Below are 8,934 nucleotides of genomic sequence, written 5' to 3'. Positions count from 1 at the left end.
GCACTGTCCCTGAGCTTCTTTCACTCAAGGCTAGCAGTCTACCACTTGAACCACAGCACCACTTCTGGCCTTTTCTGTTTATGTGGTACTGAGGACTTGAACCCAGGGCTTTATGCATGCTAGGCAAGCACTCTACCACTAAGTCACATTCCCAGCCTAGATCCATTCACTTTTTACTTTATTATCTTTAAGTTGTTATATAAAGGGTTTAAATTCAACATGTCAATTTATAAGTACCATGTATCTTAATCAATATCACCCCTGCCATCATTCTCTGCCCCCTAGATTGTGTGTATCTATATGTGCTTTCTTCTATAAAACATTTTGGGGGGGCTGGGAAGGTGGCTCAGTGGTAGAGCGAGTGGTAGAGCGCTTGCCTTGCATGCCTGAGGCCCTGGGTTCGATTCTTCAGCACCACATAAGCAAAAAGAAAAAAGCCGGAAGTGGAGCTGTGGCTCAAGTGGTAGAGTGCTAGCCTTGAGCTGAAGAGCTGAGGGACAGCGCCCAGGCCCAGAGTTCAGGCCCTACGACCGGAACCCCCCCCCCCCCCCCCCCGCAAAAAAAAACATTTTTGGAAGCCAGACACCAATGGCTGACATTTATAATTCTAGCTACTGAAGAGACTGAGATCTTAGGATTATGGTTCTATGCTAGTCCAGGTAGGAAAGTCCATGGGACCTTTATCTCCAAGTAAGCACCAGAAAACCAGAAGTAGTACTATGGCTCAAAGTGATAGAGTGCTAGCTTTGAGCAAAAAAGCTCAGGGACAGTGCCCATGCCCTGAGCTCAAGCCCCACAACCAAAAACAATTTCTTTTGGAAATTTTAGAATGTATCCCTCCCAACAAAACCTTTCAACACTAATGCATTCTATAGCTGATCTTTGATTCTGCTTTGTAAGAAGTAAGAAAGGTATAGTGGTTTGAACTGGGTAATAGCTAGAACCTAAGATGTTTCAGCCAGTACAGTTGTTGCTGTTTTTTGGTTTTTGTTTTTTTTTTTCTGTACCCAAATTTGAACTCAGGGTCTCCAGTTTGCTAGTCAGGTACTTTATCACTGAGTCATACTTTCAGCCATTACAGTCCTTCTAATCAATTGTGATAATGATTGTTTTTTTCAGTTGTGGGGCTTGAACTCTGGGCCTGGGCACCTTCCCCAGCTCTTCAGCTTAAGGCTAGTGCTCTCTCACTGGAGCCACAGTGCCACTTGCAGTTTTCTGGTGGTTAATTGGAGATAAGAGTCTCAGGGACTTTCCTGCTGGGGCTGGCTTTGAACCATGATCCTCAGATCTCAGCCTTCTGAGTAGCTAGGAGTGAGCCACTGGCACCCAGCAGTAATGAGTTTTTTAAGTGCTAAAAATGAAATAGAACATTGTCAGACACAGTGACTAACAGTGGCAATCTCAGCTACTTGGGATATTAAAATTGGAAGAACTGAAGTTCAAGGTCATCCTAGATAAGAAAAACAGTTTGAGAGATCACATCTCAACCATTAAAAAGCTGGTTGAGTAGTGCATGCTTGTCAGCCTAGCTATATAGGAAACATAAATAGGAGGATTGAAGTTTAAGCTAGCCTGGGCATAAACTCAATCTTATTTAGAAATTAAAGCAAAAAGAGCTAACTAAGGGTATGGCTTAAGTGCTACAGCACTTGAGTATCAAGCACAAGCCAATAGTCTCAATCTCTAGTACTACTAAAAACAAACAGGTGGCTTTTAAAAGTCACATATTTATATCTTAAAAAAATTCAAATGGATAAAAGAGAAAGTCGTCTTCTTACTTGAGACTTTTAGACACCTAAATCTCTTCTCTATTCATTATTTCTCACTTTGTGCAACCCTGCAAAAAGAACACACAAATGTATATGGTTCTTCCTCTTACACAAAAATAATCATTCTAAGTTATCAGTATTTACACATCATTGGCCATCATCACATAATCAACTATACTAGGCTAATCGTAATGGCTTTGTAGCACTGAAGTTCATAGAAGAACTATACCTTTACCTTTATTAATCAGAATTTAGAATTTGAAAAACAGACATCTGTCTTGCCAGTGATTTTTAAAATTATAATGAGATAAAAAAATTCAGGACATAAAGAATCAGCATCTAGTCAAAGGGTTCCATGTGGGACCCCTAGAGCCCCTGTGGGGCTGCAGGATATTTTACTGGTGTTTGAATGATATCTGTGGAAAACCCTGGTTATGTGGTTGTTTACACAGGATTATGAGTGTCTGACCTTTCACAGTAATCTTAGCAAAAGCTAAGAGGAATTCCTGTATGTACTTACCTTAGTACTTCTTAATTTCTCATCTACCTTTTGGAATATGTCCTTACTTTTCCTGTAACTCCTTTGAGAAAGCTCTGGGCCAATCAGAAGCTATACAAAAACAGAGATTGGGGAAAGACATCTTTGGTTAAACTGTCTCTGTAGTTATTAGACTCATTCCTTACCACATGGGTGAAATAAAGGAACACTCACTGTATGGGCAACTCTTCATCTGTAACCCTGGAATCTGTTGGTCAGAACTGGCAGTTCCATATACCCATTACTTCCTATTAAGTGAAAACGCCCTCTTCTCAGGACTTCCCCCACAACCAAAAACAATTTTTTGTGTGTGGAAATTTTAGAATGTAACCCTCCCAACAAAGCCTTTCGACACTAATGCATCCTGTTCTTTACACTTAAATTTAACATGTTGATTCATGGGAAAGTTTGTAAAAGGAATATATCAATATGCTTCAGGATCTTATTTACTAGATGATCCTCATTTTACACAGGGGTTGCAGCACCACAAATGCACTCTAAATTTAAAATATCTTAAATGAAAAATTCATTAAGGATACCTACCTTAGCAAACATTATAGATTACCAACAGAGTACACTTCAGAGTACCAGTACTATATACCCTTGGGACTTGGTGGCTGACTGGGAGCTACAGCTTGCTGCCACTGCCTGGCATCACAAGAGATCATCATACTGCATATTACTAGCCTTGAAAAAGATCAATAAATATTTCCCTTACACAGCCCTCTTCTCTAGGACTTGCCTCATGACTGAGAATACACAGATGCCAAATCTATGAACCAAATTACATCCATAGTTCCCCTCCCTTTTCAGATCCCTGCCTAAAGGCAAGATTCTAGAGTCTCTGGAACCCAAAGCTGACATAGTTTCCCCTGGCAAAGAAGATTACTGGGGGTCTTTGAGGACTCATGCTGCATAGAAAATAACCTAGGCTACTCATCAAATGAAAGGATTGGGGCTACTTTGGTCTTTTAATAAAGCAGTGCTTATAAGACTGAAAGCTTTCCTTCCTAAGATCAGGAACAAATGGGAATTCCATTAAATGAGAATTCACTTCTATTCAATATTGAACTGGAACTTCTAGGCAAGAAACAGAAAGAAAAGTCATCCAAATTAGAAAAGAAGTGAAGCTATTTCTGTTATAAGTGACATGATCATATATATATATATATATATATATATATATAATCCTAAAGAATGATTATATATATGCATGATATCTATAAAACAATCCTAAATAATTATCATATGTATGTATGTATGCATGTATACATATGAAATCCAGAAGAATGCACACAAGAAAAGCTGTTGAACCTAAGTCAGATTCAATGGCACAAATCTGTCATCCTAGCACTTAGGAAACTGAGGCAAGATAATCACTTCTATCTAGGAGTTTAGGACTAGCCTGAGAAACATAGTAGGACTCTATCTCTTAAAGAAACAGAAAAGGAAAGGAAAGAAACCCAAGCATGCAAGCAGAAACAAACTGTTATAACTAATATCTAAATAAATAAAAAGACATTCTGTGTTCATAGAATGTTGTTGAGCTGTCAAGACACCCCAATGCAATCTATAGATTGAATACCACCAATCGTCTTTCTTTTGGCAGAAACAGAAAACTTGCCAATTGTATGGAATCTCAAAAGGCCCTAAATTGCCAAAACAATCTGGAGAAGCAATGAAGTTGGAAGTCCTGATGTAAAACATACTGTAACCCATAGTAATCAGCACATTTCCATTACTCCAGAACATTTTTGCAACCATCATCTGTCAGTTCTTCTCCCCATTGTAGCCCTAGGTAACTAATGATTTCCTGTCTGTCATTATAGTTCTGCCTTGTCTAGAATTTTATATTAACCTAGTCATATAGTATGTTGTCATTTGTGCCTGGCTTCTTTCACCAGTATGTTTCCAAGATTTATTTATATCATTGCATACATTTGTAGTTAATCTCTTGCCCAATAGTATTCTATTACATAGATACATTACAATCTGATCAATTCTCTAGTTGATGGAAATTTGGATTACTTCCAAGATCTATTTGTTTCTGTTGGGCATAACAGTTTAATTCTGCTGTGTCCAGGCTGTGTCCAGGTCTAGATTCCTTTTAATTTATCCAATTTGCAAACTAACTGGAATTCTTGAATCTGTGGACTGGTGATTTTCACTAGTTGCGGACAAATATCTTTTCAGATGTTGCCTCTGTTCCTTTCTTTGCTCCTTTCCAGAACTTCTAATGCTTGTTAGATGATCTTTTATCCTGTATTTCTCTATAGCTTTCTTTCATTTTATCTTTTTGCCTTTCTATCCTGCATTCCAGATATATTTTTAGGTGATTTCGTTTTCTGAAACAATACCTTACTATATTTCCCAGGCTGGCCTCAAATTTACAATCTAACCTGTCTCCCAAGTGCCAACATACCCAACTAGATAATTTCTTTATATAATTTTTCAATACAAAACTTTGTCTTCTGGGCCTGGTTCTAATATTTCTAAATCCTTTAGTAGGTGTATAAATGAAAGATCACATTCCATATATACATTGAAAAGATAGTAATCAAGAAAATAAAGAATTAAATATATTCCATCCTCTTATCTTGAGAAAAATCATGTTATAATTTAGATACCTAGAGCTCTGCTCTATAATAGAGAGGCACATTGACAGCTAATTACTAATTGCTACCTCCAGGCCCCTCTTTCTCTACCACACTGGAAGAGACATTGAGCATAGATAGTCATCTAATCCAAATTCCACTCCAGCTCTCATAAGAGCAATTTCTTGACTATACCCATGAGGACATAGACAACCTTCAGGATAATTCTAGAGAACAAGTCTATGCAAGGAACTATAGGCATATTGTGTGCTAAATGAGCTGGGAACTTCAGGGGTTTCTGATGCCAGGAATGTGATATAGAAGGAGGGTTTACAGAGTCCATATAACCAACTGTTTTAGCTATGCAAACTCAGTGACTAGATGAGGGCCAGAGCAGACTTCAAAGTCCGGCACCAGAAATTGGGTCCCTCTTGCTGGGCATAAGAGTTATACTACTTTCTTTAGCATGTTATCTGTTGTTTTTAATTTCATTTATGATATTAATTTCCAGAAGTTGGTTCTTTTTCAAATCCAATGCTCCCTTTATTTCTATCAACAAGTTAGTCCTATTTATATTTCTTATAATTTCCAAACTCAAATCTGTACTTTAACCATAGTTTTTCTTTAACAATGCCTTCCTGAATTTTCTTGCCTGGTTAACTTCAACTCAACTTTCCAGAACTTAAGACTCAGCTTAGGGGTTACCTCCTACTGAAAGTTTTCCTTTCCAAGGTGTTTCTGTTGCTTCCTTACTTAATCTTACCATAATACTTAGTTAAACTGAGAACCCTGCCTTTGTCCCTTTTGGAAGCCCTTATATACAACCTGTACCACCATTCTTGGCACATGGTGAGCAACTAATAATTTGTGTGTGTGGGTGGGTGGGTGCATGTGCGTGTGTGTGCGAGTGCTTTTGCATCGGACCTGGGTAACTCGGGCCTGCACTCTGACCCTGACCTTTTGTGCTCAAAGCTAGCATTCTACCACTTGAGCCACAGCTCCACTTCCGGCTTTTTGTTAGAGAGTTTCATGGACTTTCCTACCTGGGCTGGCTTTGAGCCAGGATTCTCAGTCCTCAGACTCCTAAATAGCGAAGGTTACAGGTGTGAGCCACCAGCACCCAGTGTTCACAACCTTTCAAGTGAATAAAATCTAATTATCAGGAAATAAGGAAACCAAATGTGTACAGTTATAAAGCTCTGTGAAACTTTGAGTTATGGAGGGAAGTCTTAACATTGGAAGTTGTCTTTCTCAAATGTAATTTTGTAATAACCCGTGGGGCCCGGCCGTCTGCGTGGCCTCTGGTCCGGCCTGCTGGAGGGGGCGGGCATCAAGAGGTGAGCCTTACTGCTCCACTGACTGCGTCCCACGGGGCGCAGCCGGAGGGGCGTGCTGCTGAAAGGGGCGGGGCATGCTGCTGGAGGGGTGGAGCACCGAGCCCCACATGGTGAGCTGTCAGGAAGTGATTGGACAGTGGGCAGCTTGGGGGAGGAGCATAAATGGCAGTTGGAAAACCGTTAGAAGGACCGTTAGGAATAAGCCGTTAGTTAGCTAGGAAGTTAGCGCGGAGGAAGGGGTTTGGAGTGCAGGAGAAACGGAAGGAGGGGAAAGCTGGCGGGAGCAGGGCAGGCCTGTGGAGGCCAGGGCAAGCCTCGGGAGGTCATTTGGGGCCTCCTCTGTAGGCTCGGAGGTGTGGCGGCGGAGGCTGTCTGGGTGCTGGGATCTAGCCGGGACGCTTGCTGTGTAGGTAGTGTAAATGACCCTCTCTGGTCTACCTGTCATTCTGTGCCCCGGGGCTGTCTCCTCTCCCAGGCCACAAGTACTTCTGAGGCATGCAGTTGACACGCGGGCGAGAAGGAGAAGGGAGAGGCGGCAATGTGTAGCTCCTCAGTATTCCAGACTGGCGACACAAAATAATGCTTCGAGTCATTCAAGAAGCTTCCAACCCTGTGCATCAAGAACTTGCTTTCTGCACATACTAAAATCTGACAAGTGTAGAAATGTTTTTTCTTTTCCTTCCTCCCTCCCTCCCTCCCTCCCTTCCTTCCTCCTTCCTTCCTTCCTCCTTTCCTTCCTTCCTTCCATCCTTCCTTCCTCCTTTCCTTCCTTCCATCCTTCCTCCTCCCTTCCTTCCTTCCTCCCTCCCTCCCTTCCTTTTTCTTCCTTCCTTCCTCCCTCCCTCCCTTCCTTCCTTCTTTCCTTCCTTCCTCCCTCCCTCCCTCTCTCCCTCCCTTCCTTCCTTCCTTCCTTCCTTCCCCTTCCTTCCTTCCTTCCCCTTCCTTCCTTCCTTCTTTCCTCCCCCCCCTCCTTTTCTTTTTGCCTTTCCTGGGCTTGATCTCAGGGCCTGGGCACAGTTCTTGAGCTTTATCAGTTCAAGGCTAGCGCTCTACCCCTTGAGCTACAGCTCCATTTCTGGCTTTTTAGTAGTTAATTGGAGATGAGAGTCTCACAGATTTTCTAGCTTCCACCTGTGACCCCCAGATCTCAGCCTCCTGAGTAGCTAGGATGACAGGCGTGATACACGACACCCAGCTAAGTGTGGAAATCATTCTTTGTTCAATTCCAACAGTAGTAAAATGGCTCTTACCAAAACTCTCTTGAGAGAAGTCTGAACTGCCACATACTGCAACAACCTAACTAGAGAAGATTTACCACAGCAACTAGCATGTTTTTATTTAGAGTTTGCTTCTGATGCCTCAATAAGCACCCCCCCCAAAAAAAGTGTCTAATCACACAGTTTTCAGGTTCGTCACAGAAAATCATTCTCCTTAAAATGCAGCCAACGTTGTGAAATACAACCACATACAATGTGAACACTGTCCAATGGAAAGAATACAATGAAGAGGACGGCTGGAAGCTTCTCGTTGAACTCTTGAAGGCCTCATGATGGCAACGCTAAGGACGAGGATACACTACATATCCCAGCATACCTTGCGAACAGCAATGCCCCAAACTCCCAGAGTGCACTGCTGCGCGCAGGGATGTTTGCCTGGTTGCTGGGGCTTGTAGTTCTTCCGTGCGAGCTCAGTTGGAAGGGGCGGCTGTGGAACGTGCTGGGCTCAGGCTCGGGGTGTAACGCGTCCTTTTCCCCAGGTGACGGCAGAGACTTGGCGGCACCCTCCACTCCTAGCAGGTGGGATTTCTGGAGTGTGTTTCCCCCTCCCCTCTACCAACTTCGGCTCCACGAGCCCTTGTTTCTGAGAGCGACCTCGTCGTGGTGAGGTGGTTTGTCCCTCAGCTCTCGCCGTAGCGGCCGCCGCCCATCCCTCTTTGTGTGCTCGGGGAAGCCGCCGAGCCGGTGGTGACCACAGTTGGAGTTGGGGCTCCGGCGGGGTGCGGCTCCGAGAGGCTGCCGGCGTGAGAACACTCCCCACCCAGCCACCTGACAGGTGGGTAGACCGTTCCTTCCCGAGCCTCCGGGGCCTCGGTGCCCGGCGTGGGCCCGCGGGGGGCCCCGGGCCGTCGGCGCTGACAGCCGGCGCGGCGTCGGAAGGAGCGGCCCGGGGAGCTGGCGGGCGCGGCGAGGAGGCCGGGGAAGCCGCGCCAGGGCCGCGGAGCCCGGGGGCAGCCCGCGCGCCCCCGCCCCGGCGCCCCGCCCCGGCGCCCCGCTCCGGACCGCGCCCTCTCGGCTCCTTCCTGTGGGACGTCCTGTGCCATCTTAGGAATAAAGGTCGTGGCCGCGTCGGTGGGCCGTAGCGCCCTTCGTCCAACGCAAAATCCAGGAGGGTTTGTCTCCTCCCGCGTTTCCGAGAAATAAACACGTCAGTTGTGGAGCGGAGGCCCCGGGTCCCCTTCCTTTGAAGATGGATGGGAAGGCCACGAACTCCCGACTGTCTGGCATGGCCTGCCGAACAGGACAGCTTGCCTAGCCTTGCCTAGAGCATGGACCTTCTTCACAATGCAGGGTGAAACTTGCCGGAGTAGGAAACAAGTTCTCACGAAGTCCCTCTCTCTTTTTTTTTTTTTTTTTTCTTCAAATCACTCCTGGTTGAGGGATGTCCTCTGGGAACTCGTTCTGTGCTCTTGGAAAGTC

General features: G+C 44.4%; 1 protein-coding gene across 7 annotated transcripts in view; it reads left to right on the top strand.

The window, feature by feature from the left end:
- Positions 1–6,559: 6,559 nt before the first annotated feature.
- The window catches only part of Dync1i2 (dynein cytoplasmic 1 intermediate chain 2), a 58,211-nt gene continuing 55,836 nt past the window's right edge, over positions 6,560–8,934 (top strand). Inside the window, exon 1 of one of the 7 annotated variants that reach the window (XM_070020982.1) lies at positions 6,560–6,644. The gene's annotated coding sequence lies outside the window, so the exon portion shown is untranslated. Of the gene's footprint in view, positions 6,649–7,893; positions 8,035–8,062; positions 8,291–8,934 lie in introns of those variants that run through there. The other 6 variants (XM_070020972.1, XM_070020963.1, XM_070021001.1 and 3 more) reach the window with 6 other exon arrangements.

Source organism: Dipodomys merriami, unplaced genomic scaffold (genome assembly GCF_024711535.1).
Source record: "Dipodomys merriami isolate MVZ:Mamm:240054 unplaced genomic scaffold, mDipMer1.0.p SCAF_1, whole genome shotgun sequence".
NCBI lineage: Eukaryota > Metazoa > Chordata > Mammalia > Rodentia > Heteromyidae > Dipodomys > Dipodomys merriami.
This window is presented reverse-complemented; position numbering and strand designations above follow the sequence as displayed.